Consider the following 24,835-nt stretch of genomic DNA (forward strand, 5'->3'; position numbering starts at 1 on the left):
TAGGCAAGGAGCAGTTTTCTTTCTTTGCTATGTATAAGTACAGGCTTGTAACTACAATACTTTTTTTTTTTCTTTTTTTCTTTTTTTTTTTGGGGGGGGCAATAAAAACTGGATTGAATTATCAAAATAGAAGGTAACTGAATTTTCACAGTAAATAAAGGATTTTCTGTTTCATTAGGCTTTCACTTAATTTGATTAAATTTATATTCTTCTGTAGTTTACATAGCCTAAAACTTCTGAAGCAGTATAAACTTCAATAATGACTACATTTTACAAAAAAAAAAAAAAAAAAAAAAAAAAAGTCACTGGAAACCTTATTAGTACTGTTATACAGGAGAAGATAACCTCATTAAAATATATTGCTAGATCCAAGAACACCAAAAAAAAAGGTGGCTTATTGTGGGAAGGGGTTGAGTCTAAAAGCAATGGGGAGTGAGGGTGAGTAGGAGGGGCATTCCTTTTGCCCCTCTATCAAAAACCTTCTTTTATGAAAATTCAATCATTAGTTGTAATTTTCAGTTACTTATACTTTGATCATCCCAAAGACTGAAAAAATTTTCAGCAATTTGCTTTACATTTCACATCATGTGCAAATAGTTGTTTTATGTGTGGAAATACTCTATAATTATTTACACTTAGATTTTTTAATATGTATATATATAACCTGTTTTGTTACAGTGACCAAAAGATACATTCTACAAATTGTTAAGTTAACATACATTGTCTTGTCAAAAGGGCTCCTTTACGGGTGACTGTACATGTTACAGTAAAGTTAAAATTTGGGATTAAGCACGGCTTGCATTCTTTCTTTAATAAGGATTACACCTTTAGTATTTCGTGCCAAGAGAAAGCACTTAAAATGAGATGTGGAAACACAGAGGACACTACTGTCAATTACCTTTCACAATTTATATTTCAAGCCGTTCAGTAATATATAAAAAAAAAAAAAAGTGTCTCTTTTTGATTGTTTCATTAAATGGAAAACAAAGAAAATTGTGAGACAGAGTACAAAACCTTATCCAGCTGTTTAGCTTCCTGAGCTGTGAGTTATATCACTACAGTCAATAAGTCTACTCACAAAATACAAAGTTCAATGCATTTTTGAACTTTTGCAGGATAGGGGAAAAAAAAAAAAAAAAAAAAAAAAAAAAAAAAAAAAAAGGTCATTATAATCTGTACAGTATTATGTTAGACATACTACTTGAAAAGTGCATTTCACTTAGCTGATATGCATTAATATCCATTACTGATTGTACTGAAAATTGGTGGTGGTAAGAAAAGTTTTATAATTTTGTGCTAGTGTGACATATGTATGCTTAAACTTAAGTTGTGCCAGCCTAGGGGGATAAAAAGTGTTAAAACCCAAGTATATAAACAGGGCATTTAGGCCTGTGAAATTTACTCTTGGTCACACTTCAAGCATTTTTAGGCTGTCTGGACTATAGCACAACTTTAAGATTACTTCCTAAAGTTTGTACACTGATTTCTGATACAGAAGTTTGAAAATACTACTCCTATGTCATTTTTAATTACAATATATATAAAGAAGAATATGATGATGTTAGTTGTTAACTGAAGAATGGTTTAAAAAGTGGAAAATGTTTTTCAGTATTTTTGCATACGTCATTTTGTCACATGTAATTCCACTAAAGTCAATGAAACTATTTGTGAATTAAGGTATTGCTCAATGTGAGTAAAGATAACAGAATGGGCATGCCAGAAAACAGAAAGAAAAAAAAAAAAAAGTGTTTTAGTGTTACTAAAAAATGTGTTTTTGTTACTTTCATTAAACAACGGATGCAGGTCTTATTCAAAACTGTTGGGGATTTGTTGATTTTTCCCTGTTCCCATATAGCTAAATTACGTTTGCAGTAAAGGACACTGAAATATGAAATATGCAAGTAGAGAAATAGTACTGGAAGAATTCTATTGAGGCTCTTTCAGGTTTTTTGTCAGTAATTTCTCCAGTTTTTGAGAATGTGTTTGATATAACAGCATTTATAAAGTTCTGTAAAAATTCATTTTCAAAATAACATAAACATGCTTTTTATGATAAAGCTCAATGTAAAAAAAAAAAGCGTATTCTATGTATAAAGGAATCTTTTTTGCTTATTTCTTTAGAAAGCTGATTAACTGCTCAAGAGCTAGAGTTTTCCAACCCAATTATATCAAGTATAATTATATCAAGTACAATTCAAAGACCAAGGTCAAAGATCCAAAGGTCAAGGAAAAGATGCCCACAGGCTTCAGTGTGATTTGAAGTGGAATCATGGAGCAAAACTCTTTTTGTGAGACAACCCAGCACAATGGGACCATAGGCAGGGGGAGACACTCTTTGTTTTAATATGGTCTGGGAGAGTTTAAGGCAGTACCATGTGGTCGCAATTGTTACCATTTCTAGTAGGGACAGAATTTCATGATTGCACCAAATAGAGTGGGATCACCTGCAATTAAAAAAAAAAAAAAAAAAAAAAAAAAGAGGTATTGTACATCATCGGCACTGAAAGAACATATTATCTCTAAAAATCAGATGACAGGTGTCATCTGTCTCCAATGGACACAAATTCTGACATCAGGAGAAAAAAAGGCCACCCTTTAATGATGGGCTATGACCATTGTTCATTTTGCATCTAACAAGTTGTCATCAAAATTGTTTAAAGTTTATATAGCAGCCTGAGGGTTAATATTTCTACCAGCTAAATGGCAGTTGTTGATGGGGATAGGGGGTAGGAATGGGAAAGGGAAGCAAATAAATTTTTATTAAATTGGAAACAATGTAAATATTGGTAGTTTTTGTTGTTGTTGTTTTGTTTTGCTTTGTTTTGTTTTTAATTTAAAGCAACGTTTAGCTTGGAAAGTTGAGTAAAGAAGGCTTGTAACACATCTGTAAACCAGACAAGGCGGGAGCAAAAGTAGACCTGTCTCTAGATGAGAAATTCTGCTGTTTTATAAAGTATTCAATTCTCATTGTGAATATCTTGAACACTGTTAACAATACTGTATTGTATTAAACATGTAAAAAAATGATGTTTGTCTAAGTAGTTTACAAAAACAATAACTCCTTGAATGGGAGGCTATCCATGTCTGAAATCTGTCGTAACTAAATACCTGATTTGTTATGGTGTTGTAACTTAATAGAAGCTGTTCGAGAGGAAGCATGGTGTATGAGATTTTGTAAGTTATTTGTGCTGGTTCTGTATGTTGTGCCATGTGTGTAAGCCAAGAATAAACTGCTGCTTTTGTCCATCCCATCCCAAAACAATTATCCCACCAATGTGTCTTTTCCAGAGACTTCTGCTACTGTTTGTGCTTACAATCTATTCTATCATGGTTCTGTCAAAAAACAAACAAACAAAAAAATCTTCCTCTTCTCATAGAGGTGGATCAGAGTTACTTTGCAAAAAAATATTACCCAGGCTTATCACATGTTCTTTATTCCTAGATTCCTGGTGTATACTTAGATTTGTCTTGAATTTTACTATATACTCAGGTTAGAACTTGAGATATTGCCCATGTTGGAAAATGTGAGTCCTACAAAATGAGGATGAATTCTAGAATATTAGGTGAAAGAAGTAAAATACAAGTCCTATTACTGTTGGAATCCTGATGACATTCCATTTTGTCTTCCAGAAGGAAAAATGATTCCTTGGACAATCATACCGTAACACCCTTAACTTTTTTTGTAGTCATGTCAGGCACTTTCTCATCAGATGAGATGGATAAAGAACACATTCCTTCAAATGTTACATACAAATGTAAACTTGGTTGCTGTCACCTCTAAGGTTATTAGGGTATTTTACCCACACAAACCTAGATCAAGGGAAGGGAAGGTGGCTGCATATGGGATACACATTGCCATTTAGTGAATTCTAGTGTAAACCTACAACCACTTGCCTGGAATGGATCCCTGATCCTTGTCACATAAATTGATGTGTGAAAACTATGACAGGATCCACTGACAAACAAATGACACAGAACATCTCCTATGGATATAAGTTGGCAAAATCTCCCTGCCAAATCTCCTGTCCCCAAGGGAAAGGTATCAAGTCTGAAGGACTGTTCTTCATTTCCGTGCAGCAACTGTTTTTTTGTTTTGTTTTGTTTTTCCCCCTGCATTATGCAGTTCTCTTCAAACAATGGTGATTCATGAGTCATATTTCAGACCTTTTCTTCAGGACACATGGAGAACATCTATAGCTTTCTTTGACTATAATGCTGTTGAGCCTCAGGCTTGTATTGAATGTCTCAAGGCTACTGTCCTGATTGCTACTTGTATCTCAAATTGTTGCAAGAGACAAGTCCTCAAGGGAGACCTTACAGATGCCCTCCCATTTGCAGTAGGTCTGATTCCTAAGGTATAACACTATTCTATAAGCCCCTTGTATTTACATAGTATCATGGATAACAATATGCTGCACACACGGTAGCAATGCATAACAACATAAGCAATACTTCTTTTCCTCAAAAAAGACTCGTATATGTTCTGTGTAAACTGCTACCTTTCAGCCTCTGCCCTCTGCTTCATAAGGTCTGAAGCTGCTAAACAGGTCAAGGTGTTCTTACAACTGCTATGACTAGTTTTGCTCTGTTGGTAACTCCTGAACAACAATCTTTATTCAAGAAGTTCTTCTCAATTCTCGTAGGCATTTCCTTAATATCTATTACCTTCTATCACTAAAGAGCAGCTGCAACATGACTTCAGGTCCAGAGGCTTTGAAGCACTAATTATATGTACAGCATGGCAGCATCTTTTAGTTCAGAAGTAAGAATGGAAGACAAGAAGTTGGAGGACTTAGTCTCTTTGTTATACTATTATTATGTTTATATTACTCTACTTTGGCAATTGTGGATTTGAAGTACTTCATACTTAACCAGAGAATAGCTGGTCATAGAAGCAAAAGCTGTGCTTATACCACCAGTGACACAATCAGGCATTTGCCTGAGTCCACTTCTGCTCGAGCCTTCACCCTACAGCAGCAGGCCTGAAGAGACACCGTGTAGGCCACTTACCTTACCCCTGCCCCCCACACTCTGTAGTCACCCTGATAAACACTGGAACACATGGAACAGCTGTAATAGTTCAAGACCTGGGCAAGCTCCAGCACTATCCTGGAGCCTGGCCTTACAACAGGCACCAAACCTCCCAGGGAATAAGGGCAGGTCAGCAGATATTTATTTTTTTTTTAACATATATATATATATTATACATAATATAATATATATAATATATAACATATATTTAACGTATATTAACACCACATTTAAACAGCTATAACTTTCTCTCCCCAGGAGAAACTTATCTTCAATAATTACCACACTTCTCTATGCAGACACAAGGTTTAAGCATAGCTGGTTCCAATAAACCACTGGCTCTTAGCGACAATAGCACTTTATTTACTCTGAAGTCACAGGTAGGAGTGTTTTCTTCCCCCTGTTGCCAGACCATGCCGCTTGCAGCTTTTTCTTCTGGGAGCTGCCCTCCACCAAGTGCTAGATGGGCAGTAGCAGTCCCAGACCTCACAGCCAGAGCTCTGTCTGGTTCTTCAACAGGCCAAGGTCAGTAACACAGCTCAGTGTTGCAAAGTTTTTGGCACACAAACACCACTGGTACACAATCTCTGTCCCTGGGGTGCACTGCAGCCTGCCCTTGCTATGCTGTGCAGCTGTGGCCGTTGCAGTGGTAGAGATCCCAGACTTCAGGTCCAGAGGCCAGGTGGTTTGAGTTCATAAACCACCTGTTGTAAAGAGCAGAAAGCTGCCTCATGAAGCTGTGGGGTCTTTCTGTAGGAGGCCTAGAGTGAGATGCTACTGAAGAACAGGTTGGGCCTGACTGGAAATCCTGTTCCCTCTTGTCCTCAGGAAGGAAGATTCATCCATAATTCAGTGGTGTTCCTCTTTAGGTAATCTCTTGTGAGCGCTTTTAAGGGACTGAGCAGTTAGAGGTTGTTGTCTTTTAGTGGACAATGCAGCACAGAGTTTGGTCTGAAGTGAGATGTGCAGGAATGTAAGATAAAAAAAAAAAAACTGCAGGCAGTTTCCTGAGGGCTGTGGCTGTGTACAGGGCTAAGGGTGCACTCCATAGCAGCTCTGAGGCATGGGAGTCTGGATTTTCAGTTAATTTGCAGAAATAAATTAGAATAGTGTTTCTGATATAAATAAATTTTGCAGAAAGATCCTTTTTTTTTTTTTTTTTTTTTTTTCCCACATAAGAAATACTGCCTTATGAAAGTCTTTTGAAAGTCTTTGATTCTAATGGAAACACTGAATATAGAAAAAAAAAAAAAAAAGCATGAAGTCCATGTTGCACAAGGTCAAAATGAACAAAAGAAGAATGTAATACCACTGTCTCTTGAATCTTTTGAAATTTCTAGAGAAACAGCATGATTTTTTAAAAATATTAATACTATGCCTATTAAGTTCATGTCTGTGTTCTTGTTTTGTTTTGTTTTTCCTAACCAACCAAGAGTACTGTATGATGACAGCAAGATTTAATTTAGGCTTGAAGACAGCCACAGAGATAACTATATATTTTCTCTGACAGTTGCTGTAAATATTTTACATGGCTCTGAAAACATATCTGGTTTTAAGGAAACAAGTATTAAGTGTTTCAGAGTATCAGCAGCAATATTGATTACATTTCAGTAATACCCTCCAAATGAGATTGCCTTTAGGATGGTATGAATGAAAGTTTCTAGTTGGTTACTAACAGATGGACAGGGAAACCTCCATGTCTGTATCTGAGCTGCCTGTGTATGTTGATTTGTAGGGCAAATAAACAGTATTCTAGCCTCAATTTTCCTTTCAGTAGCATAAGATAAAGCTTAACAACATCAGTAGTAGCTACTAACTTCTGTTATGAGTTATTATTTTCCATTGTTCTCCAGGGTACTAATGTTGCTCTGGGGACCATATTTTCTTGAGATAAATCCCTCAAAGCTGTATGCTGCGATGGATATATATGGAGAAGAAAATGGATGTGAATCACAAATAGGCATGTAACAATAAAGAATTATTCCAGGTTAAAATCAGAAGTGATATCTAGCAGCAGTAAAAGTTAGAGTTAAGTAAATCAGTGTGAGGAAAGTGCACATGAGTAAAATGTTGTCAGAAGAGGTAGAAGTGTGGCATTACTTCAGATCAACAAACAAACAAACAAAAATATATATAGCCTGCATTTGCACATTTCTTTTGGTTGTTTTTCTCCTCAGTGTAAACAATACACCTTATTTTAGACTGTTTTGAGTCACATTGACTAATGAATATTTATTCGGACATTAATAAAATTTTACTTTGTGTGATGGGTCCTAAATTTGTTTTAAACAAAGGCTGTGAGGGTTAAGTGTGCTCTTTTATATACAAAATTCCCTGAAGGACAGTTGAGATTTCACTGTTAGCAAGTGACTGAGGCAAGGCTGATGCTGTAAGGCCTGATTTGAGGACCCTGGCGTGCTCTGTTCATTCATCTCAAGTGCTCCCCCGCTATCCGGGGAAAGCAGCTTTTGCTCCTGGGCAGGAGGACCGGGAAAGGGAAGCTTAACCTTGGGTATGATCAGAATGACTGGTTTGTTTTTTTGCTGTGCTCCAGGCTTTGTGAGTAAGTACAGAGCTGTCAGTCAACCTGTGTAATGTAACTCGCATACTTACTCATTTTCCTGCTTGTCAGCCCTCATTTTTTGCTGCCCTGGTACCTCCTTTTTCTTTGCCTTGAGTTTTGCCTAGCCAGGCAACCTACATGTACCTCTATTATTCTCCTTGCCTTCATCCTTAGAGTCAGTTTTGATATATCCATACCCAAATTTGAAATTTTTGTTTCTGTTACCTAGGTAACCTTATCCTCGCATGCTTTTACTGATACCTTTTTTCTGAAACTCCATCTCTGCAAAGCTTGGCTCCCACAAAGGTCCCCCGTGCTTCCCTCCAACTGTATGTGAAATTTAGAGCCATTTCTGACTCCCCCTTGACCACTTGAGAGTTCAATCCCTCCCTCACTATCTGTAACTTTTTTTTTTTTCACTCCTTACAATGTTGGTCATGTTCAGCAATTTCTTATGTCATGCCTAGTAGTATTTTTGTTCAATTAGCTGAACCTGAGGTCTAACCAACCTCTGGCTGTTTGCTTGAGTAACAAAAACAGAGGAGGTTTCACAGCCTCTCTGGGCAAAGAGTAGTTGAGGTGCCTTATGAAGCTGGAAGGTAAATGAAGAGGCATTTACATAAAGCTAAGGTATATATTAACACCACATTTAAATAGCTATAACTTTCTCTGTTGAATCTTTCAAAGATTGCCTTTGTTGAATTCTGTTTAATATGTTATTCATAATTTGGAGGAACTACTGCCATACAGCTAATGTGTAAAATATACAATGAACAAATACAGTACTTTAACATACTCAGCAGCAAACTTGTGCTTTATCCCTGCCTCCCTAAAGCCAACATTACAAAGCCAGAGATCAATGTACAAATGATCCTTCAATGCTCAGTGGAAAATCGTGGTCCGTGGAACTGGAGCAGCTCTGAAATTTCACAATAAAAGTTCATCCATCTCTGAATAAATCTATTAAAATGCAATTAAGTTAAAAGCAATCTTATGCCAAATTTCAGGGTAAGGTAGCTTGAAGTGGCCAAATGACTGTCTCTTGGATAATGATATTGAAATATTCCTTATGGAGAGGTAATATACATGTATTATCTACCAGCTTCATTGTGAGTGCAGAATTTTAATGGGTATTTCTTAATATTCACATTTATTCAGGATAGAAAAATCTTGTTACTAAGCATGTCTGATCACTGGGCCTGCCTATCTGTCCCGAGGGGGTGTGTTCACAGCCCACAGAGGCAAGCTTGACATGGCATTCTAACAGAGGCAGTCTTCTGCGTAGGAAAAGGTAGCTACCAACATTATATGGAGCTCAGAAGATGTGTTATAGGGATGGAAACTGTACTATGATTTTTTTCTTGTTTAGAAGCCTAAGATAGTTTCAAAAGGAAACCATTTTCATAGACCTTTTAGGTGGAGTTATTTAGATCTAAATTAAAGAAGGGGAGTTCATTTTTTGGTCTATATAATATTCATTGAATGACATTTGAGATGAAGTGTGCTGGTATGAGTTGTTACTCTGACTCTGTTTCAGGTAAATATCCTGGGTACTGGGTACTTGGAGATGCATCACCTTCCTACTTGTGCTTTGTTTGATAACCAGCTCTGGAACTATGCAAAACTTTCCCAACGAAACACAAAAGCCCATATCTCACCTTCAAGCAGAGAGTTGGACTGAGGCCATTTCCAGCTCAGAAAAGTGCTTTTTTCTTATCCTCTTTAAATCTAATAAGAAGTAGAATAGGCATGGATTGTTGCAGAAAATGAATAGTCTGAAGACTTGGGCTATGAAAACAGTTCAGTTCACCCTGAAGTGTAATAAGTTCTTAAAGTACTTAGTTTAGAATCAAGTATTTAAAAAAAAAAAAAAAAAAAAAAAAAAAGATTATATTGTGTTTGTCACTCTGTTCTTTAGCAACCAGAATAACAAAAGCATCAATATGATCTTGAGTTTCTATGGTACAAAGCTGAGAATGTTATCTTCTGAAGTTAGTGGTGGCATAAAGAGTATAAAAGTCTAAGTGTAAATTAACAGGAGGTGCATCTCCCAGCTCAAGAGAAATATTGATCACAAGTATCCTTTTCTGTTTACATCTGTGTATGTGTGCAGAACCTCATGGCAAAGAGCACAAAGCTGATGGGGACTGAATCCCTGTATTCATGTGTGTAGTATGCATGCTTATGATCTGTTTTATTCTGACAGTAAATGACTGTTTCCATAAAGGATGGTGGGTCAGTCTGCTCTCCGTTGGAAGGTGTCAGTGCTATGCATTTGTGAGCAATCATAAAAATGAACTGAAAAAACACAAACCCATATGTACATGAGTGTTGCTAAGAATTGTTATGAAAGTGCTTGAACTCATGCTTGCCTGGTCGTTTTTGCCTTCTCATTGGTAAGATTGTGATGTAGAAACAGAAGAGTTACGGTACCCAGAGCTAAGAAATATTTGCGAAAAGATTATGCTGTCAGCCGTCATCAATTATTACGATTAAAACTTGATGCAAAAAATAATGCCTGTCCTAGAATCCCCTTGCTGATATCTTTGTAATATATAAATGGTGCTGCAAAAATATCATTCATCCATGGGCACTTAACTGAATTTGCCCTTTGCCTAAGTCTACAGTATATAATATATATAATCCTTTATAAAACAGACAATACTCAATATGAATCCTCTCTGAAATATAGTCCATAAAATTGACATGAAACAGGAATAAAGGCAATGCAACTAAAATATTTACAGTAAGTCATTAGGTCTACAATACCATATTTATTTATTTTTAATATGAATTGCTGAAACTGGCCTATAGTAATGAATGAAAAAACTATGGCAAGGTGTATGGTGTTCATGTCACTTTTATTCAATGCAATAAATTTTAATGAGCTATACATTATCTGAATTGGTGTTTGCTATCTGAACTGAAAAGAAACATGGCTTCCTATAATCCTCATTCTATATTGCTCCATTGTGCTTCCTCCTCACCATTTTTTTCTACCCTTTTGATCAAAAGCACAGCTTCTTCTGGAGCCCTGTTGGTCAGCCTAAACTACTAATTCCTGTCTGGATCAGGGTGCAGGAATTGCTCTAAACCCCAGAAATCTTGATGAAAGACAATTCCCTCAAGTAGCTGTGTAGATGTCAGACTACACGTGAAGCTATTAACATCTACCCATTGCTCATTGGTGTCTGATCCAAAGTCTTGCCTGGCTGTGTTGAGGTGCTGCTGTCTGGATTCATCTTCTCTGCAAGCACAGGAAGTGATGCTCTATCAGATGCATTCACCTAGTTTACTAACTGGTGCAAAAGGTTGGGTGTTGAGGAGGGAAAGCTGTGGATTTTGAGACCAGACAGTTCCAGCTGAATGAAAATACAGATTCTACTGGTGAAGTGGATGTATTTGCTTTTACCAGATCTTTATGAAAACGTATTGTTTGGTAACTAGGTTATCAGAAAATTAAATAACTCCAATATAAGGTAGAAGACTTAAAATAGCATATTATGATGATTATCTTCTCAGATAAATGGGAGAGCAGTAATATCAAGTAACAAGGAGCATGCACAGCACACACCCAAGGCAGTGCAATGATGCTTAGGTCATAACTTCTGCAGTGCTTTGGAGAGCTGTGTTCAGAGACTTGCTCTGCCTAATGAGTGGGGCCAGCAAGGGAAAGAGATCTCTGATTCACTTTGTGAGATAGTGCTAGCAGGACCCTGCTAAAAAGCTTTTTCTTGAAAAGCAGAATTCTACAAGAATCTGTGTTTGAAGCTAACCAAAATACAAAGTTATCTCAGGAAAAACAGCTTTGGAGAAAGATAATTCTGATCACACTTTCAGAATTCAAAATAACTATTTTTTTTAAAGTAATGTTGAAACTATTTGATTTGTCAAGGTGAGAATTTGAAGATGTTGATATTTGATTCCAGCTTCACTGTTTGGTTCAAGGTTTTATATAATTTTCAATATTGTTTTTGTGTACCAGAGTAAGTAGGAAATATGCTTTATATCATTTTGAAAATATGTAAATAGTTTTGTAATTGTGAATAGAACTAAATTTCTAATTATTTGTCCCAACAGTGATGCTGATGTAAAGATTTGAAACTACAACACAGTCCAAATTCTCAAATGGTAAGTTTTGGAATGTTGTTCATAATATAATTTCTGCTTTACAAGAAAAAGCAGCTTTGTTTTAGGACTTAGATTGTGCAGATTTAATGTGCTTAAAGTAATACAGATTAATCCCAGGCTATAGATGTAAATGGACCTGGGGGAACTTCTTAGCTTCCAGGGCTTTTCTGAGAATGGTTTTCCATATTAACATACTGTGATCTAGAAATGAGGAGGATGGCATCCAAACTAAGTGCCTTCTGTTCTATTATCTTGTAGGTAATAAAAATAGAATTAGAGAATCTGGATGTAAAGTCAGGATGTTACTAGTGTACAGTTCATTCTTCCATAGGCTTCTCTTTTGGTCGGTGTTTCCTAGGGGCGACAGAGATCCCTTGAAGAGATCAGGGCTAGAACACTGTTGTTTGTGTCTTGGAACGTAAACTTGTTTTGCTGTCAGGGCTAAAAAACACAACTATTCTTAGTTTGCTTTATGGGCGAAGGTGTCTGAGACATAAAGTTACTCTGCATAATTCACAGGGATTCCTGAGTATAGGCTCTTGACTACTTGCAGCCCAGTGATCTAACAAGATCAGTTGTCCCTCTGTTCAGGCCTGCAACATTGGGATGAAATAAGACTCAGAGCCTCGAGTTGACATGAAATTGTTAAGCAGTTTTCCTCCCCATAATATGGCAGTAATACATATCTACTCCATTATATATGGCTGTAAATACGTGAGTAGAAGCTGCCAGAGCTAAAACTAGATGAATACTTGACAACATAACCACGAGCTTTTGAGATGGTGCTCTCAGATTGTCATGTGTGTTCTGCATCAATTTAGAGTCAAAATGAAGGACTAGTCTTTTGTTTCACAGGCATTGCACTTTCACTCTACAGTGCATATGATCCACACATTACCAAAACCAAGTATTACTTACGGAAGACTATGCTTTTACTTCTGATAGTACCCCCAGAGTATCAATTTGCTGCATCAATGTTTTTGATACAGTATAAAAAACTTTACACAAGGAACAAAATGCATACATTCTTGATTTGCCATACTTACAGATTTCATAACATGAGCTGAATAGAAGAAAGACCACTGCAGAGCAAAAGGGTATGGCTTGTATTGGTCTTTGGCAAATCTAAAAATTTTGCTCTCAATTATTGAAAGACAGCATTGCTGAAGTTCACTGTAGACACTGATTTCCCTTAATCATTAGAATGGATCCTTAGAAAGAATAATACTTTAGGCAATTGTAAGCCTGAAAATTGGGAATTAGAGACAAAGGTTATAGGAAACCTTCTGTTTTAGAGCTTTAGAAAAGAAAGCATTCATGATCCTAATATTTTCTTTGCATCTTTGCATCTTTTCTTTGCACCCCCTCGTAAGGGGGTGTCGAGAGGCAGGAGACCTTTTCTCCATTAACACTAGTGAGAGGACCCGCGGGAACGGGGTTAAGCTGAGGCAGGGGAAATTTAGGCTTGACGTCAGGAGGGGGTTCTTCACAGAGAGGGTGGTTGCACACTGGAACAGGCTCCCCAGGGAAGTGGTCACTGCACCGAGCCTGTCTGAATTTAAGAAGAGATTGGACTGTGCACTTAGTCACATGGTCTGAACTTTTGGGTAGACCTGTGCGGTGTCAAGAGTTGGACTTGATGATCCTTAAGGGTCCCTTCCAACTCAGGATATTCTATGATTCTATGATTCTATGATCTTATTATCACTTAAACACAAATACGATATTAAAATGAACTTAGAAACTTCTCAACTTCCTCTGCTGGCATTCTGCCTGAATTTATAGGAGTTTCTGTACATTTGAAGTGTTCCCAGTAATCACAGGGGACTAACCAATGCCAATTTGGAAATGAAGTTCTCTTTACAAGCTCATTCATTCTTTACCCCCTGCTCAGATGAAAAAAAAATCTGCAATAACCCAGCCACCAACATCAGACAGAATAGTTAGGGTAGTCTGCATAAAGCATCAAAAATAAGATGAATCTTCTCATTGCAAGTGAAAGATGAATCTTGCTCATATGCTGGGCAGGTATCAGATGTACTGAATGCCATTCAGTGTCAGAAATAATACTTGCTATTTTAATTAGAAGACTTATTTTTTTTATGAATTTATAAAGTTGCTATTTGAAAAATAAATAAATAAAAAATAAAAATCCAGAATGACTTATTCAAAAGGAGATTTGGAGGAATTAACAAGATGCTTGGGAAAGCAATAAAAGATGATATTGTAAGGTATCATTGTTTTTAAGAACAGTTCAGGTTTTTTTCTATGCCAGAAATGAATATCTTGGTAACTTAGCATAGTGTTCTGACAGAAAAGGTGGCTGAAAAGACAGAAGAAAGAAAAATAAAAAATTAAACAATTGCCACCAAGGCTACTTGAATCCTTCATAAAGACAACAAAACATGTAATGGTTTAATTCAGTGAAAAGATTGCCATTATCGCATTTTTGTTTCAGAATGTATAAGTACAAGACAGTAATGTTATAGAATAATTATAGGGACTTTGTATCTTAAAATGAATAGACTTGATTAACAGTATTGAATGCATTAAGTACATGTATTTTGTTGCAACGGCTATATCCAGATGGCAATATATTTTGATGAGGCCTGTTGCAGAATAATGTTAAGGACTTGATCTAGAAGTTTTTCTTTTATTAAGTATATGATTGGGGCTGCATTTATCTAGAGACCCTTTATATAGAACGGGCATGACATTCATGCTTAACCATCTTCCTCAGAGGAAGTGACAACAGTGTAATAATAACCTTGAGTTTTCTCTTTCAGTGGGATTGTGGAAAAAATATCTAATACTGGAAAACAAACAAAACCCACGCAGGATTACCTAATAAGGTTTTTATTGATATGGTACTTAAACCTTGTAGTAAAAAAGGCACAAATCTTCCTGCTTTAGAGGACCTTTAGAGAAAAGTCTGTCAGGCTGTGTAATCAGATTGTCAGATTTTACTGTGAGATCAGAGGCTTGTATATATATGCTCGGGTAGGTGTTCATGTAACGATACAGTTTATTAACCTATGACAATACTGAAAATTGTTTATGAAAATAAAGTGTACATATAGAACAAAAATAGTTGTAAAAGTTTTTTGTTCAAAAGCCCATTATAACTTGTGAAGAGAACATGTTTATAACTATTGCTTCTAATTTTCTAATGATTAAATGTCCCAATAAGAAAAAAAAACAAAACAACAACCAAACCCACCAATAGTCTGGTTTGCTACCCAAAGCAAAACAAAACACAAAAAAAGAAGTGTATTCTAAAGGACTGAGGTGATTATCAAAATTGTGAAGGGTGTAAAGAGATGTTCTGTCGATAAACTATATTAAAATTACCATTATTTACCTCATGAAACTATAACGTTCCTCAGCATACAGGTCAAGTCATTGAAAATGTGAAGAGTAGCTATGCTTGTCTTAAATCCAAAAGGAACCAAACTAAAGTGACTTAATTATACCTGGCATTAAACTAACAGATTATGGATAATGTCTGTGGCCTAATGTAATTCTCTTTACTTAATGAGAAACCACAAAGTTTTAGCAGAGGAATTTTTTATTTTGTTTTATTTTATTTTATTTTATTTTATTTTTAAGGGTTTAAATGCTTGTAAATAACTCTCCAGAAAACTACAGTCCTATATAACTGTTTGGAAAAAGGATATGCATTCTTTTATTGTTCTTGAGTCAGTAAGCAGTCTAGCTGAGAACAGAGACCTCAGGAAAGTCAGGTAGAAGTTTAGTGCACTGAAATATTGACTAAAGTAGTGTTATGTTCTTGCTTTAGTGCAGTTTCATTAAAGCTTTTGATGTGTCTAATTGTGTGTTGCATTACATAGTATAAAGGTCTTTAGAGGACACAGTGAATGGATGCTTCCAGTTTCTAGTTTCCTTTCTTCACTATAGAATTCATTGAAAGTCCAAATTCATTCAGTTCAGTCATACTCAACTAGTAATCCACTAGGAAAAAAAAAAAAAAAAAAAAAAAAAAAAGTATATCAGGTTATTTTGTAGTGGCCCTCTATTTCCTTTAATTATCCATTCCTCTCAGTGCAGTCTGACATTTTTTGGTTGAGATGGTGAAAGACAGTTGTGCCTTTGCTGTATAGTTCTCTTAATTGGACTGCCACTTGCCTACCTCTTTGCAATATGTTGCTTGCCTCAGAGAAAACATGCCTATTTGTTCTCCTGTACACAGGAGTCATCCTCCCTGTTTTAAGTTTTCTTGTCCTTTGTTACTTCCTATCATGCTAAAAACAAACCAAACAGCAAAAAACAGCTCACTGAATTGAAGTCTCTTCTTTATAGACAAGAACTTGTTGAAATTCTTTCTCTGAATATTTTGTGGTCTTTTTGTTTTCTGAAGTGTTTTTCTTAAAGCTTATGAAAAGCAACCTAAACAGAGCCAAGGAAATGCTACGTATACCTTAAAAAAAAAAAAAAAAAAAAAAAAAGTCTAATGATTTGGAAATCCCCTAATTCATTTGATATCTAATGTTCCCTACAGAGCTGTTGTTGGAAAACAAATTGCTTCATTTGGTGCAGCTTTTCAGTCCATTCTGATATATAACTTTGAAAAAATATTTAAAATATATCTGCTCCATTTCTGTTCTGTTTTAGTTCTGATTCTAATAAAGAGACTATAGAGGAAAAAGATATTAAAGCATCATATAGCTGACTGAAAGCCACTGATCAGAGACTGTAGACTTTAAGGAGAAAAAATAAACAAACAAACAAACAAAAACACTAACCCAAAAAAAAAAAAAAAAAAAAAAAAAAACAGAGCAGTTGAGTGGTTTTCATCATATGACCTATAAGTGTTTTGGGGAAATGAGTAGTAATAAATTATGAATAGTAATAAATTATGAAAGAAAGGTAAATAAAACAAGACTGTTTCCTAGAGTCTCAAATTTGATGTACCTCTCCTGGAAAGGTGCTGAAGCCTAGAATTCAAAAAAAAAAACTGGCTGTTTTCATTATAGTCTCTCATTTTAAACACTTTCAACAGAATTTTAAGCTGGTTAGATCTACTGGAATAGATTCTTTCAGTGCTGATTTTCAGTACTGAAAATGTGGTCATCCTCAGAGTCCATTTCATGGATTTTAAGTGACAAAACTCCCATGAAGTCTACTCAGTGTAGTTGGTTGAGCTTGTGGAGCTAGAAGGTTTCCTGGGTGTAGTTGTGGCTTCAGAATGAGCTGGATAGCACTGGAAGACTCTGGAACAGCAGTATGGGCCCAAGCCAAGTTACACTGTTTGTACTGATATTTGAAGTACAACTCTCAATTTCATTTTCTTTGGCTTCACTTGATGTCTTTGTATCTTCATCTTTACTGTGATTGCATCCTCTCAATGCAACTATCATTTAGATTTGACTCGACTAACTTTTCTCCAGTTGAAACTACTTATCCAGTCTTCCTTTTTAAACAATGGAGAAATATAGCAAGTTTTCTTAGAAATGCACTTCAGGATAGATACACTTGTCATCTATTCTTTTGACTAAACGAAGTAAAGATCTATCATACTTAGTGTTTTGAGGATCAGATGAGATAAATCCCAATCACAACTAATTATTTTTTCCTGAGAAAGGTATGTGGGAAGAAAATCCAACTGAATGCTATAGCATTGCTCTTGGTTGTCCAGTGAGGTTTTCAGCATAAACTTCAAAGTGACAGAGAGGAAATCCTACACCCAGCTTTCTAGCTTTTCTTGAGTAAGAAGTAATTCAACAGAATTGTGACATAAAATTAATTTGCTATTAACATTGTTATATAGAAATACTAATTACAAGTATGTCATTATTAATTATGTAACTTTTGCTATAATTCAAATCTATTCTTGCATTCATAGAATCACTTAATTTGGAAAAAAAAACAAACAAACAAAACAAAAACAACTCTAAGACCAAGTCCAATCATTAACCTAGCACTGTCACATATTTTATTTTTGAACTATTTTTTCTCTTTAGTGTATTTTTAAATTTGATCTTAACTGTGGTAGCTCTTTTTAAAAGGAAGAAATACAAATCATATTTTTTCATTTAAACTTTGCAGCTGGGAGAGCTATCAAGATCTACAGTTACAGTCTGTGAAGGTTTGTTGCACCTTTTCTCTCCACTTCTTCATAACTTTCTGAAACTTGCAGGCTTTGGGATACAATTTTATAACCTAGGCTCTGACCCTGATATGTTTTTGTTTTTCAGAATCTGAAAATAGCAGACAAGCCTTTTCTCACTTTCGAAACTTCAACATTAAGCAGAGCCCCAGCACACTGTAAATGCTGTCATTGCCAGAAGGAGAACTGTTGATAGATCTCATAATTGATCTGCATCATGCCTCATTCTCCAGTGAGAGGTATCTGTTGCTGCATCTGGACATACATATCACACATCAGACACAGCCACATAGCTACAGACTGTAGCTGTGTGCAAAAGGATTAAACTCTTTTGTTCTGAATACAATGGATTTTATCTACGGAATTAAACGTTTTCTTCCATCTGACATCTTTCTTGGAGAACTTAGTGCACCTGTGTGTTTTAGTAACCACTGTTCACAAGGAAATACTAATACACAGAACTTGATAGAGTGTAAATGGGGAAAAAACAAAACAACAACAACAACAAAAAAAAAAAAAAACAATAACAACAACAACAACAACAACACATGGATAGAATACTTTCTCATATAACATGATAACAATAACAATATTCTCAAACATATAACACTTATTGTGTATTTCTTGACGGTTTGTTTCCAAATCTAAATTTATGAATCTGAAATTAAATATTCAAATCAGGGGAAGTGCTGTGCTATCAGCAACAGTTTAGGATATTATTACTATATACATTCTTGTTTTTATCTAGCTGCTCTCGGATGAGGTGAAAATGGAAAGGCAAGTATTGAAGGAGATATAGTGTGTGCTGACTTGGAGATATTGAGTAACACAGAAAATAAGGGATCTTCCTGTAGGTCACTATGTCAGTTGTTACTGGCCACACAGGCTCAAGTTTTGTGGGCTAGCTCTTGTCATATTTGGTAAGCTTCACCTGCCCTAACAAAATAAATTGAACTAATCTCTCTACAGAATGATGCATTTGTTTGCTTCCTCCTCTGGGCCATGAAGATAACTTTCTCTCTGGATGTTAGTGTCAGAAGGTTGACATATATAACTGAAACTAATAAGCTTAACTTGTCGTAAAACTATGACTTACCAAACTTTTTTCTCACAAACATCTTATAGACTTTATAGCATTAAAATGGACTATGCTATGTTGTCCACTTCAATCCATTTCAAAGAGGTATATTGACACTTTTCTAGAAAACAGCATCAGATCAATTTCACAGAAGCATTTTTTTCACATACATGGGGATTTATATGGTGTATACTTACACTGAGACATAAATTCTTTACTGTAGGAACTATAACCTGAAGTCTGCTTCTCAGTCTTATAGCCTGTTAAGATACTAAGATATATCTGTATATGTCTTTGTATATACAATAGCTAAAATACCTCTTTAAATTTCATTAGTTGGTCATTAGTGGTCATATTAAGACCGGAATGTTTACAAGGCTAATGAAATACGGGAAGGATAATCCAAGCAAAGAAAGTATAAGTATAGAATGGAAGACCTACTAAAGATTGTCCAATCATACTAAATTGAATGAGACCAGGCTTTCACCAAAATAAATTGACAGATCTTTCCCACTCTTTCCAAAAGTTCTGATCCCCCAATAAAGTCTTCACTTCAATATCCCTACAATGATATCCCTACAAAACTTCAAAACTTTCTGTTCACTGAAATACGGTTAAAACAAAGTGGGTTTTTTTTTGTTTGTTTTATTTTTATTTTTTAATTTAAGCTGAACTCCCACTCCCCTTCTGTAGAAAATTAGCTCAGCAGGCTCACAGTTACCAAAATGCCATGATCTACAGTAAGAAATGGATCTGTGATTCCTCTCTAATGATAGAGTTTAAGGAAGTGGAATACCTAGTGACAGCTGCTATATGAAAATAATCAGCCTTCAATCAGTGGGAATGATCTCACAGCAGGTTTCTATTATTCAACAGCAAATGTTTAGAATAAAAATTTTATTGGTGCAGAAAGGAGAAAGAATTAAGCAATAAATAGCTTGTCAGAAACCCCATAGCAAGTTTGATTAGGGTTGCAGTATTACAAACATACTCTAGAGACGAAGAATAATAGTTGCGATTTTTTCATCCAAGACTGGAGCACACTGCCATCCCTGTTGATTTATTTTCCTTTTTTTTTTTTTTTTTTCAAAAATGCTCAATAATAGGAAATGAATTATTTATGAAAACACAAACATGTAATGCTGACCTGCAACTTCAATACACCATTAAAAACTCCACAATTTTAGCAACAAAAATTAACAAGCTCCTGTGCTTTTACTGAAAGTTGCAGATTTGCTGCTGAGAGTTGTTGATGCCTCTGTATCAACCCATAGTTATTGCAATGGGTTTATCAGAGGCACAACACAACAAAACAGATGATGGTATAGAACTAGACTTTTACAGTGCATGTTTTTGCAATAGCATTACAGATAGTCTTTCTAAAGTAAACTCATATTAATGCACATTAAGTGCCTTTAAAAAAAAAAAAAAAGCAAATTACAAAACAAATTAGATTCTGTGGTATAGCTCATCATCTAGCAACATCATTTTAGGTGAATTTACAACAAGAAATGATGAATTAAGACCTGATCTAAAAGATAATTATTTTTTACAGGATATAGAGTATCCTTTATTGCCTGTTTGACCAAGTGTGAATGTGAAATACAGAAAGTGTGAGTGTGTGGGAATAAATTGATTGCATTCTTTAACTCTCTTACATTTTGAAAAAGTAGTAAAGGTAATGGCAAATGAGTGAATGGAAAAATAAGATTTTCCCACATTCTTTCAACTCTCTTTCAGTAACCCTTAGACACAGCTGCCTAATCATTATGGTCCTAGATCACAGAGTCCTCCTTTACACATGCTGGAGAGACTTACTACTCATAAACACTAAGATAAAGTTTGGAAAAACAGGTTGTTGGTTAAAATGCCATGTCTGCTGAACCTCACTGATCTCTTTGGTAGAATGAAGGCTAGATGTGACCCCACAAATTAATATAGAATATACGTTATGACACTTATGAATGCATGTTCATATTATTCAGATATTTGGACTAAAGATATGGTGGCTTCAATTGCTTTTTCAAAAAGCACATCCTTCACAAAGAAACATTTACTGCAATAAAGTATACACTATTTAAGAGTTGGTTCTTTGTCTCATTAATTTTGTCTTGTGTCAGCAAAACAATTGTACTTTTAAAAAACTGCATGAAAGATTTTCTTATGATTCCATCTAATCACTTGATTCTGACAAGAACGACTGTAGGCAGGCTGACTCACAGTGAGCGCTTTTGATGAAAGATTTTATTTGCTGAATAGCCCTGTTGTGGCTCTGGAATTGAAAAAAGAGAGTGGAAAGGAAGAGCTGGTTTCCTTACAACCTCCATAATGTTCCTTCCATAAAACTTATCTAAACCTGACTTTTTCATGTGAGAAGACAAATGTTCTCATTCTATAGTACTGTTCAAACTGTTTCACTGATCACAGTCAAACAACAAAAATTAAACTCCGCTGAGTTTTTTGACTATAGCAATTGTATTCAAGTTGAGGGTGTTTGGATGCTACTCAGGGAGGACATGTCCCAGAGCATTTTGTAACAAAATACATTAGTATATTCTGTTTCTTATTTCAGATGATGAGTTGCCTGAAGGAGGATAAATGGTTCATGAAGTTCTCAATGGTCTAAAAGCAGGACCATCTGTTGAAGTCATCAGTGACTTTGTGGCTAAGCTTAGCAGCTGGGAAACCTTCAAGTCGTCAGCTCTTCTTTAAGCAGATAGGCATCTCTGAAGTCAGTGGGAATTATCATAATATATTCTCAAAGAAGGGCTGAAACAATAAGAGTCTTCCCCATTTGGAAATTATATCCATATTTCAACTCATTTCCATGCACAGATTTTTTTTTGTTAGTAGTAGTATATTTTTTTTAGGTAAATGGCAGTCATGCTAAAACTGCTACACATATGCTTATATTGTTCAGAGATGTCAGAATACTAGTAAGTGATAAAGATCCACTGGACCCTTAGGATACAGCTGATAAGTTTGAGTACTAAGATTTGGATATGTGCTTGTGATTATTGTTACTTGTGAATTTTATTATGCTTGGGAAGACACGAAGGTCCAGGGACAAAGGTAGGAGCTAAGGTTTTGCTGGAGCAAAAGGAGAGAGTGTTTTTGATGAGAACAACTAAAATCACAAAGTTCTGGTTTCTGTTTCTACTTGGCATGTAGAAATACTATCATGTATGATTAAATTTATATATTTTTAGGTTAAATTATGGACTTGAAGTCACATGTAAGCTTTAGGCACTATGTGGGGAAAGTTCTGTGAATCAGAGTGGAACATACGATAATGGATGCTGAGTGTAGGTGGTTTTAGCTATTTACTAAGGAAATGATGAGGACTGGAGTGTCTTAAATTTACTTTCTTGGAGAGGTGGATTGCATACAACTGTAATGATGTATATTTCTGACCCAGAACTCTCCTCAAAATGTAGGAACCTGATCCGTTACTTTTGAAATATATTTAAGGAAATTGGGGAAAAGAGGGAAGCTGGTCATTCTTGCAAAAGATCTCAGATATTCTTTTCAGTAGCTTCAGAGAATAAATTATTCATTTAAATAGTTATTAAAAATAAATAAAATCCCCTGCTTTACCTGACTAGATCTAAACATAGAACTCTTATTTTCTAAACCTCAGTGTTGGATAAAAATGTAAGCGACAACAGTTGTTGAATAATACATTTTATCTTTTCATGCATTTGTCACTATTTTTTATGACTTGCTCAAATATGTAGCAAATCAGAGTTTGTACTTTACCTCTGTGTAACCTGTATATTTTGTATCTGGTATACAACAAATCCCCATCAAAATGTTGGCAATAGAGTTTCAAAGGAGTGTCCTTAAGATGCACAATTATAACACCTTGATGCTTTGATAACATAAATCACTTCATATAATTGAAAGATTTTGATGCTGTTGAAAAAAAAAAAAAAAAAAAAAGTGTGTGATCTGTTCAGCAACAACAACTGTGTTAGAAACTACTGTATGCTTCAAATCCATCTTGTGGGGTTTCTTGGCTGGAAATAGCCATCCCCTCCAGAGTGAGACTAGGAAGCCACAAGACAGCATACAGATCAGTTAAGAGATCTTGACTGCTCAACTGGTAGTGATATTCTGGGAAATAAAATGAGATACAGAGACACTGATAGACCATTTCTATGCTTTTTTCACTTTTGTCAGAAGAAAAAGAAAACAAAATCTTAGAAATTATTGCTCATGTCTATTGCTGAAGTTTTAAGATTGCTTGGAAACAGGCCTTGGGGGGGGGGGAAAAAAAAAAAAAGAAAAAAAAAAGTAAAGATTTGGAAGTCCATGCTGTTTTCTTGCTGCAGTCAGCCATTATCTCAAAAGCTTTATTTAGTGGGTTAACTGGCTGCTATATGCTTTATCTGTCAGGGGTGAGTGTATCATAAAGGGATGAGTCACTGGTTATTTTAGCTTTCTTTCTCTTCTCACTCAGCAAGAAGTAGGAATGCTCAAATACTAAATCAAAATGTTGCTCAGTATCTTCTTTCCAAGTAGAAGTATTTTCTTTCCATGTGGAGCAGTTGCTGTGAAAGACCTGATTAGCATTTATTTTAGCCTCCCGGTGCAAAGTGCATGACAGTTGAGGGAAGATTCTGGTTCCTTAATCATCCAGGCAGTTATCATAGAATATCCTGAGTTGGAAGGGACCCTTAAGGATCATCAAGTCCAACTCTTGACACCGCACAGGTCTACCCAAAAGTTCAGACCATGTGACTAAGTGCACAGTCCAATCTCTTCTTAAATTCAGACAGGCTCGGTGCAGTGACCACTTCCCTGGGGAGCCTGTTCCAGTGTGCAACCACCCTCTCTGTGAAGAACCCCCTCCTGACGTCAAGCCTAAATTTCCCCTGCCTCAGCTTAACCCCGTTCCCGCGGGTCCTCTCACTAGTGTTAATGGAGAAAAGGTCTCCTGCCTCTCGACACCCCCTTACGAGGAAGTTGTAGACTGTGATGAGGTCTCCCCTCAGCCTCCTCTTCTCCAGGCTGAACAGGCCCAGTGACCTCAGCCGTTCTTCGTACGTCTTCCCCTCCAGGCCTTTCACCATCTTCGTAGCCCTCCTCTGGACACTTTCCAACAGTTTCATGTCCTTTTTATACTGTGGTGCCCAGAACTGCACACAGTACTCGAGGTGAGGCCGCACCAGCGCAGAGTAGAGCGGGACAATCACCTCCCTTGACCTACTAGCGATGCCGTGCTTGATGCACCCCAGGACACGGTTGGCCCTCCTGGCTGCCAAGGCACATTGCTGGCTCATATTCAACTTGCTGTCTACCACAACCCCCAGATCCCTCTCTTCTAGGCTGCTCTCCAGCGTCTCATCACCCAGTCTGTATGTGCAGCCAGGGTTTCCCCGTCCCAGGTGCAGGACTCGGCACTTGCTCTTATTGAACTTCATGTGGTTGGTGATCGCCCAGCTCTCCAACCTATCCAGATCCCTCTGCAAGGCCTTTACACCCTCATTCGAGTCCACAACTCCTCCAAGTTTGGTGTCATCAGCAAACTTGCTCAAAATACCTTCTATTCCTACCTCCAGATCGTTTATAAAAATATTGAAAAGTACCAGCCCTAAAATGGAGCCTTGAGGGACCCCACTGGTGACCGCCCGCCAGCCTGACGCAGCCCCATTTACCATAACCCTTTGGGCCCTGCCCGTTAGCCAATTGCTCACCCATCGTATGATGTTTTTATTTAGCTGTATGGTGGACATTTTGTCCAGTAGGATCCTATGGGAAACCGTGTCAAAAGCCCTGCTGAAGTCCAAAAAAATCACATCAGCTGGTTTCCCTTGGTCCACCATACGGGTGATCTTATCATAAAAGGAAATCAGGTTAGTTAGGCAGGACCTACCCTTCACAAACCCATGCTGGCTGGAAC

The sequence above is a fragment of the Netta rufina genome, assembly GCF_964035555.1.
Source record: "Netta rufina genome assembly, chromosome: Z".
NCBI classification, from domain to species: domain Eukaryota; kingdom Metazoa; phylum Chordata; class Aves; order Anseriformes; family Anatidae; genus Netta; species Netta rufina.